Here is a 12,202-nt window from a genome sequence, read left to right on the forward strand (position 1 = left end):
AACACAAACAGTTTTATTCACCTGTCGATTAAAGCAAATGTAGTTTTCGAAACTAGTCGTTAAAAATAAACATAATACTCAAATGGTAAAAAACAAGTGTTTTCATTTACAATTTAAGTTTTAGTGATTTTGTAAATGAAAATACTTAAATGAATTATTTTTTGTAATACATACCACTATTTTTTAAAATGTCATATCATCATCATCATAATAATGTATTTGAAAATGATGTGGAATGGATCGAAACACGTGTCATAATAGATTTTAATAAATAGTGGTATTTCCTAAATAAAACTTAAAATTCAAAATACAGAAAATAACAAATGTAACAACAACAAACGAACGATTGTACTCGTATATTTTCCTTACAAAAACTTTGGCCCTAATATTATATCAAGTAGTTTCGAATTTTATCAGACTGTTTTTTATTTTATTTTTAGGAATAACACGCAAGCGTCTATTTTAGATGTTTGTCTGCAGGTACGATAGTTAGGATAGGGAAGGTAAATGTGAAAAATACATCACAAACACCCAGACCAATTGAAATTCATCTTTCTTGAATTAATTTTGCAATTGGCGGGAATCGAACCCGCGACCCCAGCTTCGCAGTCGAGCGTCTACCCAACTACGCCACAGCGCCTGCCTGTTAAATGATTTAATATTTTGCATATCATTGGTCCTCAGTAATCGTGCATTTTATCAGTGCAGCAATGCAGTACACCACTTTGCCAAGACAATGCAGCGCGGTGCACTTAATTTTATTTATTTATTTATTGGCGTGGGAGAGGGACGAACGTGGTGAGTTAATGTTAATACGGACAGTTTCCTGTCACTACTGTTCTTCCTGTACCTACTCCACATCTTAACAATATTCCACGGATGCTTTATGTAGCCAGCAGTCAAATTATAAACGATGCCGAAACTATCTATTACTGAAAACCCTTTTTTCTGCTATCTCTATTTCCTCTTATATCCTTAATTTATTGTTATTACAATGTATTTTGTACGGGATTGGCCGTACAGTGCAATGTCAGGAAGCCTGGATGGTTCCATGCTCCTCACATGCGCATACCATTGTCTCCTTCGTTGCCTTCCCCACCTAACGCCACTCGCATCTACATAACGATCCAGCATATTTCCTTTATCATGGTGTTCCTTATAAAATCTCGTAGACTCTTCCCAGATATACTTATTAGAGTCTTCATTTCTGACACTCTAAGCGCGATTTTGTGACTTCTTTGTGATGGATGGATATTTTGTTGCATGTGAATGTAAATATTAGTGAGAGAAATACTTTGTTACCTCTGGATTTTATTTGCTAGTATTGTTCCTTGAAATAAAATGTAAGTCATTTACATATAAATGATATTAATGAAACTAAAAAAATACAGTAGCGATCTATCTCCTGTCAGAGGGTTGTTTGTTCCATGTCACTTGAGACCAACTATATAGCATTTATCTCTCGCCAATCTCGGTTGAGCCGATACGACGCTGAATTATTTATAAGCATGCTCATTAAAATCGTTAAAATTCAACATATATGTGACCCCTGTAAATCGATATTCGAATTTGTAATCTGTAGATGGTTTAGCCGTAAATAAATTACCATAAATAAGGCGAAAAATATCCGCTTCGCGAGTGTGGTAGTCAACGCGTTTGACTAGGTACTTTATTTAATTTTTAATTGACATTACAGACTTCAAAATGGAATAATAGAAATGAATGCATACAAGTCTAAGACATGTAGGTACGCCACTTTATATTAGGAAGTGATGAAGTGTCGTCAGGAGCTGTATGTGCCTGTATCAGCCCCTACCTTATGTTAATTTAAGCTGAGTATACTTTTTCTTGCCCTCATCCGCTCCCAATGGTGCATAGGGCAATGCGTCAAATTGATGCAATGTTTAGTTGATCTTATTTGATATTGGTCATGAATATAAAAAGAGTATATTAGTACCTACCAACTGTTTGGAAGAAAAGCTGACGTTTCGTAAATTAACAAACCATAGAGAAAGTGTAGATTAAAATTTTAATATTATATAAATATATTTAATATTATATATATATATATATATATATATATATATATATATATATATATATATATATATATATATATATATATATATATATATATAAATGGAAATTTGAAAAATATAGCGAAACGAGTAGTGTTAGTATCGACTTTGAGTACGAGACTTTAGGTACAACGCGACAAGAATTAATAAGATATTATTTTTTATATGGAATTCTCCTTAAATTGGCGTGTTTATGATATTTGGACAAAAACACATTCTTTTGTTTCTTTATGTCACGTCCGCCCTTGATGGCTGAATCTGCTCCCAAAGTGGGCATATGCATTTTATGAACGCTACTCGCATCTTCGAGTGCTGGAAATGTTTGGGTATTGTCCACTGACTATTACTATAATTTATGTCTCTTCCAAGAAATCGTCGTTTGCAATTTAGATATAAATTTTCGTCACCTAAAAGCAGAACTAACATAAGTTGCACACTAGCTAAATTCGTTTTATTCGTGTTTTGTGCGATTGATTTTGTTGTACTAACTTAAATAAATAGTTATTTAAACATTATTAATCTAAATTTTCAAAAGATGATACTAGGTACTAAAGGTTGGAGAGAACTCACATTTAAAAGTTTCGGTTAGGATAGTTTTGCATCCAGGTGACGATTTGACCAAAACGTACGTCCTGTCCTTGAATAAAGGATATATTCAAATTATTCCTGACGCGGTCACAATTTCGACCTCTATTTTCTACAACGTAGTGAACTTTTATCCCGGATGTCGAAAATGTTCAAGATCACAAATACATTTACATTTTTCAGGCGTCGATTAATATACAACGTTTTTTTTTATACCTAAGTATCTACAATACATATATCGCGTCCGTTCAGGCAAAATTTAGTATATTGGAACCTCTCTATATTAATTGTCGATCCTTACCCGAGGATCAAGCGAATATGGAATTTTACGAATATACTTTAATTAGTTTTTTTTTCGAAAATAACCCTTTTCTATCCCTTATCCGCACCCAATGGTGCATAGGGCCCTGCATCGTATTGACGCAGTATTATCTTGAACGTTACTTACACGAAGGCAAGGCGATCATCACTCCTACGCTTTAGGGACCAGTCCAGGATAATATTACTTTGTAAAATCACTAATATTTACTTTTACCCCCCCCCCCCTGAGAATCGAACTCAGGATCTCCAGCACGGTAGCTTAACACGGTAACCATTAGACGAAGGCGGTCAAACTATCCGTCAGCTCCCTTTTTCTTGAAATTTCATTGATTAAAATGAATTGTGAAATAGATGTGTTTTTTTGCCACATAGGGCATAAGACATTTTAGGTGAATGAAGGCAGGATACATAGACCAGAATGTGGAAAGTTAATTTTCATTGCACTAAGTATAACTTTTTACAGATTTATTAGATATGGCCATATGTTCATCACTTTCATTTCACACCCTAGCTTTATATAAAATACTTATTGTTTACAAGGCGTGTTAAGTACATATTATCAACAATCATGTGGGGAAAGGGATGTGTGATCTCTTTTTGTACGATAGCTCAGTCGCCGATAGTGGCCGTGGAAATAAGATACCATCAAACAGTTTTCTTAGAAACGTAAATCTTATGTATACACATAAGGGCGTAGAGAGCAAATCTAGAACTATCCTGCAAGAAAAGATTCGCGAGAAACTTACATACAAGTCAATAAAAAACATACCATTTTCCAAAATGTTCAATAACTCTGTTTTAAAGTGATTTAGAGTGACAGACGTTTTTGAACTGCCTTCATTGTTTTAGAATGTAATTTATTTTTTCTTTTACTTTACTTTGGCGTTGATTACTAATTTTTCAATTTTAGGAATAAACTCGATGTTTGCGCCCTACAATTGTGGATTAAAATTTAATTTAATATTAGTAAATTTGCACACTAATATTTATTTAATATTACCCTGGACTGGTCCCTGAAGCGCAGGAGTGATTACCTTGCCTTCGTGTAAGCAACGATCAAGATAACATTGCTTCAATATGATGCAGTGCCCTATGCACCATTAGGTGCGAATAAGAAGCTTATGAACCCAGTTCGCCTGTGGTTTATTAAGCATTATTTATGAAATCTCTATAATCGAACCCGGGACCTCCAGAACTGTAGCCGAGCGTGCTGACCATAGTCGTAATTACACGAAACTGGTAAGTTGGTTAATCCAGCGCTTTAGACGTCATAGCCAACCAACCATCACGCCGCTTCACCACATGAGAGAATAGAACGCCACACCACTCTGTCTTTGCAAACGTTGTTTGTTTTTTTTTTATAAAGTAGCTACTACATTTATATCATTTTCTACAATTGTCCGCATTCTTCCGTAATCGTGTTAAACCGAATTCGTATTACTGAAATTTGTGTAAGGAGAGATTTGGAAGTGCGCTGTATGTTATTCTATAGGTATGTATTGTATATATCTCTAGGTTAGGGTTGAGTAGTGTTTACTCGGTCCTAGTATGCGGGCTTGGCTTAGTTTAATTACCACTTGACGCGAGAAGCGACATCACATCCGGCTCGACGTCGCTGCACAGCGCACCAAGGTGTTGGAAATACAGGGTGGCGCAAAATTAATCACCCTATCGGAAGATGTTACAACTTTTGTAAACGGCGTCGCACGTCAATCATATTTGAAATTTGTGAACAAGACAGCTGCAGAATATGTACAAACAAATTGATAAAACGGGCGCAAATGCGTATCAACGTTGGCGGCAGCCACTTGACGAATATCATCTTAACAGAAAAATTATAAAGGTCCAAATAAAGATGTGTTGTCAGTCATGGGTAGGATTGGTGAATGTTACACGTGTGTAAAGTTATCACATAAACCAGCCTATGACGGTCGTAAGCCCTGTAAATCTCAGCCTTTCTTTATCTATGTTGAGATGTCAAAAAATAATGTAAAAAATAGCTCCTAATTGGAGATAATCCAGATCTGTTACAAGTATTTCGACACACTCGAAACGATTTTTTTAAGCTTTTTTTCAACGTCTCATACGTATTTTTCAACGTATGAGATCGTCTCGGCGTCAACTCGAAATGGTCCTGCGCTTCTGATTCTTGGATTTCGAAGAAGACTTGGAAGAAAAGCAATGCCTAGGTCAAGGATAAACAAGGTCGCATTCCATTTCTTCTTCGTTATCTTCCCCACCTAACGACGTCTAAGAACGATTATTAATATGAATTTTTTAACCTATTTTTCAACGTATGAGATCGTCTCGGCGTCAACTCGAAATGGTCCTGCGCTTCTGATTTTTGATTTCGAGGAAAAACAATGCCCATGTCGAGGGCAAGCAAGGTTGCATTCCATGTTCCTCGAACACTAGAGCGCGCATTCTGAATTTGTAAAACGTACGTGTTTTCTGGCCGGCAATTTACCTTGACCTTTATGAGCACATGGCGCATAAAGACTACCATGCGCTGAAAAGATGCAGTGTAAAATTGGTCGTTCCTTCTTTCATTCAAACCCCTATCCGCACTCCAATGGTGCATAGGGTACTGCATCATATAAACGCAGTGTTATCTTGACCGTTAACCAGTAGTGGGATTCAGCCGGTTCGCACCGGTTCGTTATTGTCACACAATATTCCGATTGAGATCATATATCAAAGCACGCTCGGTTTACTTGGTCCGCTTCGTTGTAGAAATATTTGAACCTCACGAAGAGAAAAAAAATATTGGTAAGATGAAAAAAAAAACAGTGGAAAAATTCAGTTAAGTTATTGCACGTAGTAAAAAGAATATCGTGAAAGATACATATACTCTTCAGCATTTAGAGCGTTCTCAGTTGTTATGTGAATATTTATGTTTATGTGCAGAATAAAAAACAAATAAATAAATAAATGTAAAAACTAATTTATTATAGGGGGTAGGGGTGGTACCTAGAGGGCGATCTGGTTCTTGAAAATTCTGAATCCCATCACTGCCGTTAACATATAAAGGAAAGGTGATCAGCCCTAACATCAGATACCAGTCCAGGGTAATATTGAATAAATATTATAGTAAAAAAACGTTTATTTATCTGCCCCCTCCCCTGAATCGAATCCGGGACCTCCAAAACGGTAGCCGACGAATTATTCCAACTCGGATGCTTTCAACTATTTGACACTTGATTATGCCAAGATTCCTCGGTCTTTCCCTGCTTCTTTTTCCAACTGCATTCGTCTCGTATGTTTGTTTTACCGTTCTTTCCTCACTCATACGTTCCACATGTACAAAACCATCTCAACGCACCTTTCGTAATTTTATCGATAATTCTTATCTCAGCCTTGCATTCTTTCCTTATTCGAACATGTATCATACGTCGTTTTGCCGCACATTCGTCTGAGGGATTGTATTTCAACTGCATCTAATCTGCTTTCATCCTTAGTATAACGTTATTCCATGGTATATTCAAGAAATACTGTAGAATAATCTCAAATACTTGCTCGCAACCGCTCCGCGAATGTCTGCCGTAGAATTTTCATCTGATTGAAATCATCTTTCTAATTTCAACACCCTGTCAGAGATGAAACATGTATGGGTTTAAATATATCCTGTAGTTTTGACAGAAACGCACGTGGCATTGTCACGTTATCTCTGAGAAATCCTTCTCCATCATTCATGTCTAACAGAGTTTTTAATTGCATTCAACGATCTGTTTTCTCTCAAAATTTACGTGAGCAAGATACCTACGTGTTTATTTAAAACATTTAATAATAAGACTTCAAACTCACGATCATTTTCGGACGGGGGGAATGTCTAATTTAACATACTCAACCTATAAAGTATTGGATTAGACTCGTTTTATGTTTATAACAGCCGATATAATCAGTATTTTTATTCATAATTTTCTTTTAGAAAATTTGACTTCGTAAAAACGTTGTTTTTGTAAGTTGGTAATGAATGACGTAACAGAAACGATGGACTTATTTTAATATTGGTAACATTGTTAAATTATTGGCGGCTTTATTTGTTGATGACTATGGTCCACCCTCCTACTACCCACCCCCCCCACCCTTCATATTTGTATAAAACAAATGATAGTGTAGTGGTAAACAAACAATCCACACTACTACTATTACAGCTCTTTAAACCATAGACACTAAACCATATGACGTCATAAAACGTTCGATGACGGAAATTTGATGACGTATGCGAACGCACGTTTTTCGTTTTATTCAAATATCTAAAGTTTAAACCTTAATATCTCCCTTACTTCTCTACAGATTTCAATAAAAATGCTACCGATAGTCTTGTGATTTTCCAGATTAATTTATTGGTCAATAATCACACATCGTGTAATTTATCCATTGTGCCACGATGTTTTACAAAAGCTGTGGCATTTTGTATAGCAGTATATATATATATATATATATATATATATATATATATATATATATATATATATATATATATATATATATATATATATATATATATATATGTGTATAAACAGTGTTTTCATATTAATTCATGTGTAAACAGTGTTAACTAAATACCAATAGATTTTTGCCACGATAATGGTTTATTGGCTAATAAATTTGAAATGGATAATAATCAGACGGGAGTATTCCTCCCGTCTGATAATGATCCATTCTTATCTACATAGCAAGGGATGTCATTAATAATTTCAAATGCTTAAAACAAACACCGAGCTTTTAATTTGCGGTCAGTTGAATATCTTCACACAAGTAAATGTCACGCAATTAATAAATATAACTAACCAACTCACCATAACGCCGCTTCCCCTCAGCGGTAGGCACAGAAGAGAATAGAACGCCATACATAATTAATAATGTAAGTTATAAATAAACTTTTTTTTAAACGTTTTATCTTCTAATAATAAATAAATATTATATTGTTTATTATTGAAATGCTTTATTTTTGCAAACATATCTTTGCAAACATTCTTAGCCTGTTCCACATTCACGCGTCTCCTCATACACACCCGCCGATAATTTCGACTCCTGACCCGGCCGCTTTCAAGTATTTGACATACCTGATTTTGCCAAGTTTTCCTCGGTCTTTCCTCACTCATACGTTCCACAAGTCCAAACCATCTCGTCATATCTTTCTAAACATGATTGCTAATGCTTATCTCAGCCTTGCATTCTTTCCTTACTTCACCGTTCAAACGTCTATCATCCATCATCATACCTAACATTCGTCTGAGGGATCGCATTTCGACTTATATTGATCATACAATTAGTTTGCTACCAAAAAATTATTTTATGTTTCATATATTGTACATACAAAATTCATACGCATCCGTGGAAGTCTGAAATCAATAGTAAGGTAGAGGAAAGGCAATTGAGATGGTATTGGCACACAGGACCTAGATAACCTGATCATATTGTAAACCATATAATTTATATATATATATATATATATATATATATATATATATATATATATATATATATATAAATATATATATATATATATATATATATATATATATATATATATATATATATATATATATATATATATATATATATATATATATATATATATATATATATTTATATATATATTTATATATATATATATATATATATATATATATATATATATATATATATATATATATATATATATATATATATATATATATATATATATATATATATATATATATATATATATATATATATATATATATATATATATATATATATATATATATATATATATATATATATATATATATATATATATATATATATATATATATATATATATATATGTGTGTGTGTGTGTGTATAGATATCTTAATGTTTTAATTGAATTAACTTGAATTAAGTTACGTTTCTTTGTTAGTCTTTGTCTCATTTATACATAGTTCGGAAAATGATGTTCTGGGTACCTACCTATTGGCGAATCAATTCGACCTCATTATTTCTCGGTAATGCATAGTCGGTAGCTGTTTATCATTTTCCGCAATGTGAATGTATTGGTCCTATACTGAATAGCAGCAGGACTCATCACCGTGTAATGCGTGCTTGTGTGTGTATATCGTATACATATAAAATACATATATTGTTTTGACCCTAAGATAAGATCGAGCGTACTACTTACTGTATTGGATATTAATGAATCATGTTTTGGCCGAATTTATACAAAGAACGATGAACACTATATCAAAGTATCCGTGGCTCACAAACACTGTAAGAGATGCAGTACGCGGTGGCAAAAAAACTCCATCTCGAAGGAAGGAAAATTAATAAACAAATATGGTTGTAACAAGTATTGGTGATTATTTCCATAAAACGATTTTCTATTAAACGTTACATTTTACATAAGAAAAAAAGCCGGCTGTTAGTTATTATATGTTTATATGTTTAAGTAAAGTACCTATATGCAGAGTGAACGCTGCTGAAATGCGCTCCCTCAGACGAATGTGTGGAAAATCATTGTATGAAAATCATTGAATTAAAAACATAGATATAAAAGAGGAATGAAGGCTGAACTAGGGATAATTGAAAATATTAACAAAATTTATTTAAGGTGGTATGTCCATGTAGAGCTAATGGATAACGAGAGAATACTAAGAGAGACTAAGAAAGTATATGTGGTGAATGCGAGCTCCCGCTCACGAGGATGGCCGAAAAAGACTTGGCACGATAGTATCAATCAGAACCTTAAATCAGGTGGTCAGAAGTCTGCATAATCGGAGACCATGTATGACTGGATGTATGGATATGAAGGAAGCGAGGAGTGTATGTCAGAACAGTAGTTTGATAATGCCATTACAAGGCGAAACAATTGTCACAAATTTTATTTTTATGTTTTTATTTAATAATAAAGTACAAGTAGACTCTAAAAATCAGTGTTTGATTTTAATATTTAATATATACAAAGAATTAAATATAATCGGTATTGTTTGGATCATGTCTTATTATATATTAGTATTTTATCACAAGTTCCTTGAGTCGTGTCACTGCGTGTTACTGTGTGAGTGTGGTATTCTGATCGCACAGTGGCGATGTGTCAGTCAGCGCGGGAGTGGGAGATGCGAATAAACACATGTCTATTTCCACACTCTGCAGCGCCTCCCTCCTCTCTGCCTACCCCGACGGGCTACCTACAGAACATGATTTCACGCTTGCTAAATTTCATTTTTCTTCGCGAATATTATGAGGACGAGCAGTATTTTCATATCGGATAATATGTCGTTAAATTGTCTGGCGCGCTCTTAGAAGTGAGCGCAGCAATCTCCCAGCGATGTTCTTCGAAGTACGCTTATTTAGGAATTGAAAAACATAATTTTATTTTTCATTTCATACCCTCATCCGCAACCGATGGTGCATAGGGCACATAGGATTTTGAGTTTCCAAGAATTTGACCTAAATTGATATTCGTATAATACGCAGGTTCGATATGTGAGGGTAATAGTTAAGAAATTTGTCAAGTTATTAATCCCGTATATAGAATTTTATACCAGAATTTATTTTTTGTTTTGTTGCATGCTGAGTATCAGTACCTAGCTTGCAGAGAGAATTAGTTAGGGCAGCTAAGGTAGATAGTAAGGTAAGCTGGTACTACTTAGTAAGGTAGGATTGGAGTTAGTCTTCTGGCTTGGCACTGTACAGCTGCCGGCCGAAGCTGCTCCATAAGTTTAAATAGATTCCCCCGGATATTTGCATCTCAAGTCCGTTAATTTTTGCACATATAGAAATACAGGTGATAAATTGAAATAGTTAAAAGTGAAAAAAGTTTGTCTGTTATTTGAGAAAAATGCATCAATAATCCAATACAGTAATGCAACTCGAGTTAGCTTGTTCCGTGATGCGAACATTTTTTGGAAATGGATCGTTATCGAGAGCAGTTACTCTCGAAAAAACACGTGTTAAACGCATTTCTACGACCTTGCCAATAAAGTTTATACAACAGACAATAGCAATCCAAAAACTGCCCACTCCAACTTCAATTTGTGCAATTAATTGTTAAAGCTTCATGAAAAAATATCCTAACATTAAAAAATACATAAAATTATTCAACTTTGTGGAATACCGGAGCATTTCAAAACTCCCAAAACACGCTAGCTCTCATCTACTACGCTGAGAAAGTTGGGGCTTGTGCGCTCGTATACCTCGCCGCCGTCATGGAGTACCTGGCTGCCAAGGTGTTGGAGATGCCCAGCAATGCCACCAGTGACAACAAGGAGACCAGCATCATCCCCCACCATCTGCAGTTGACTATCCGCAATGACGGGACCTTAACAAGCTACTCTCCGACGCTACCATCGCTCAGGGAGGCGTCCTGCCCAACATCTTGGCCATGCTGCAGCCCAAGAAAACCAAGAAGAAGGCGCAATAATACGGCGGCTCCACTTTCCCCCCTTCAGACTCCGATTGACGACGCTTTCCTTTAGTATATTTTTTTATGTGTCATTATCTCTTTCATATCATAATTTTTTATCTGTATAAGCACCCTTGAGGTAGTATTTTACGAAAATGGCGGTATATAAATCATCCAAAATTATTTTTATTATTATTGTAGGTACTGGTTGCGTTTTTATATGTCACGCGGGTAAGTTAGGATAGGCACTGCTTTTCTGCCTATATTGAAGGTTGAGTATGTTAGTTCGTCAATTTCGATATTGCTTTAGTTTTTTTATTTATTTATCTACCATATAGTTTTATCCTGATGCCGTGGAATTGCCCACCCAGCCAGCCTGCGCCGTATGCAATTAATATATTAGAACATACGTTTAGGAGAGAAAAGTCAAGTGCTGCTATAAATTGTTAGAAATGGTTCAAAAAGTCATAAATCACCAGAATTGAAGCCACTTGATGTTTGGATACAAGTCTCCTTTTAAATAATGATAGACTTTTCCCTCAAAAAGTAGTGTTCTGGTTTAGTTTTATTTGTCTTTGGTATCAGATTCCGTATCCGAAATATGTTATTCCAATTTTGCTTGACAAAATTACTGGGAAGAGTATTCATATTTTTTTCTTAGTATTTGGGCTTCCATGGTGGCATCTATCAATGAGCGTTGATATCAGAAAAACAACTTAAATACATTAGACGCTCTCTTAACCGGTGTTGACGGGACCGACCCAGGGCCGGATAACGAAAAGCCGGTTAAAGAGAAGGAAGTGAAAAACACATTAAAAAAACTCTTTCGCAAGGAAGAAAAAAA

General features: G+C 34.8%; 1 protein-coding gene across 1 annotated transcript in view; it reads left to right on the plus strand.

The window, feature by feature from the left end:
* Positions 1 to 12,202, plus strand: part of hiw (MYC binding protein highwire) — a 166,296-nt gene that overhangs the window by 81,145 nt on the left and 72,949 nt on the right. The window lies entirely within an intron of this gene.

This window comes from Brachycentrus maculatus, unplaced genomic scaffold (genome assembly GCF_059751285.1).
Source record: "Brachycentrus maculatus isolate JH-2025_06_01 unplaced genomic scaffold, ASM5975128v1 h1tg000048l, whole genome shotgun sequence".
NCBI classification, from domain to species: domain Eukaryota; kingdom Metazoa; phylum Arthropoda; class Insecta; order Trichoptera; family Brachycentridae; genus Brachycentrus; species Brachycentrus maculatus.